The sequence below is a fragment of the Zingiber officinale genome, chromosome 4B (assembly GCF_018446385.1).
Source record: "Zingiber officinale cultivar Zhangliang chromosome 4B, Zo_v1.1, whole genome shotgun sequence".
NCBI lineage: Eukaryota > Viridiplantae > Streptophyta > Magnoliopsida > Zingiberales > Zingiberaceae > Zingiber > Zingiber officinale.
In genome coordinates, this window is record NC_055993.1 from 110,724,120 (window position 1) to 110,726,411 (window position 2,292).

Below are 2,292 nucleotides of genomic sequence, written 5' to 3' on the forward strand. Positions count from 1 at the left end.
GAGTTGCATTGTGGATCGCTCACTCAATATGGCATGAAGTATATGCGAGCTTTCGCAAACATATGTAACGAGGGTGTCTCGAAGGATGGGATGGAAGAAGCTTGTGGTAATGTCTGTGGAAGCTACAACTCAGCTAAGTGGAGTCCCTTTATCCATGGCTACAGTGCATGATCTTGTATCTCAAAATTGCACGTCTAGTGCAATGTAAGCTCATCAGTGCTCATACATAAATATATAGTCACTGGCAGTAGGAATAGTCATATGCTTACTTAAACTTGTTCAAGGGTGTTGTTTCAGATAGTTATATGCAATTTTGAAAGCTGGAAATGGTAAAGATGCAATTTTGAAAGTTGGAAATGGTAAAGATTCAGTATGCAGTTGGTCTCAATTAGTTCGGATATGGTTTGTTGGTCGAGTTTTTACTTTAATTCAATTATTATTTTATTAAAGCTTCTTTTATGGTTCTTTAGCATCAAGAGGTTTACCTTGTATTGAAACTTTTGTTGCATATATTTCTTGATTCATAAATTTTCAGTGTATATTTCTAATACTCTTGAGTAAATTCCATTAATGCCTCCTTATTGCAAGATACTAGTTTCAGTGAATCTAACTTGTTATAATTTTTCCATTTTGTCATAACCAGATTGAAAGTTGCTGATACTTTACCTCCCTTAGGAATCATCATTAGCAGAGTTACCTTTGTGGGTCATGATCCATATATATTTCTTAGAAGAATTGCACGATATTTCATCCAATATCATCATAGGGAAACAAAATATCAAATTTTGCAGATAATTTACTTCTGTGATCCCGCAATGAGTTGTATTTGTATCATATGTTTATTTGCAGATTTGTACTTGTAGGTACGAATATAGATGGGCGGATGGTGTGCAAATAAAGAAACCTATTGAAGTCTCAGCGCCAAAGTATGTTGAGTACCTGATGGAGTGGATTGAAGTTCAGCTCGACGATGAATCTATTTTCCCTCAAAAGCTCGGTAGAGCCTGTCGATCCAAGTGTTCAATTAATCATTCTTCTAATACAACAACAACTAAGGGAGCTTAAATTGCTGATCTTCATTATCTGATGTTTTTTTTTGTAGGAACACCTTTTCCCGCAAACTTCAATGACGTCATGAAGACAATATTCAAGCGGTTGTTCCGTGTTTACTGACACATTTATCACTCTCATTTCCAGAAGATTGTGAGCCTCAAGGAAGAAGCACATCTCAACACCTGCTTCAAGCATTTCATTCTTTTCACTTATGTAAGTGCCTACCTCCGCTTAAAATTTCATTGCTTTCGTCAACCTTTCATACCCATTTGAGAATCGACATGTTCGTGTTATTGTGACGCAGGAGTTTGGGTTGATCGACAAGAAGGAAATCGCCCCGCTGCAGGAGCTGATTGAGTCCATCGTTCTATAAGTTTGTTGCTAATCTAAAGCACTTAAATGATCTTTCAGGTAATCAATCTTATTTCACTGCTAAGTTTCTCTCGAGTGGCTTGTATGTTGATGATGTATTGTTTATTACACATAATTAATGAGTAAATATTAATATGATTTTGTGTGACCCACCTCCACCACCTGTTCCTTGTGGCTCTGAATCAAGAAATTTTGCTGCCACACCTCCCGCCCTCTGCTAGCGTGGTGAGGGCTCGAGAGAGAGAGAGGGAGGCAGAAAGCGGTAGAATTGTATCATTAGAGTAAAATTTGAATCCTATGAGGACTCTTGGGGCCGGCAGTGGAGAAGGCACTTGGAGTGAGGTTACATTATTGCATCTTTACCATTTCCAGCTTTCAAAATTACATCTTTACTAATATATTATTTATGTGTTTTTACAGTTTACAAATCTCAACTACTCTAGAGTTGAAATTGATGAAGTGCGGTTCGATTGGGCGGAATGCATGCTAGATTACATTTGAAGTGCGGTTCTACCTTGATGTGTTGTTAAAAGAATGTTCTATCTTGATTTTGATATCTATTAGCTAGCTTTTGATGTAAAAAGAATGTTTGGGTATTTTATGGATACTGTTGTAAGAAGATTATTTATATAATTTGTGAATATTTGTGTATTTTATGGATATTATTGAATGAAGAATATTTGTATAATTTGTAAATATTTGTGTATTTTTTTTTGTTATTGTCAGTTTTAAAATCAAATTTGTGCTGTTAAAAAATATACATATTACATCGGTTTTCCATCGCTGCAAAACCGGCGTTATTAACTAATATTACATCGGTCATTTACTGCTGCCAAAACTGGTGTTATTAACATACAATATTACATC

At 35.7% G+C, this 2,292-nt stretch overlaps 1 pseudogene; it reads left to right on the forward strand.

Moving 5' to 3' along the window:
• Positions 1–822: 822 nt before the first annotated feature.
• Positions 823–1,492, forward strand: LOC121977839 (annotated as a pseudogene).
• The last annotated feature ends 800 nt before the right edge of the window (positions 1,493–2,292 follow it).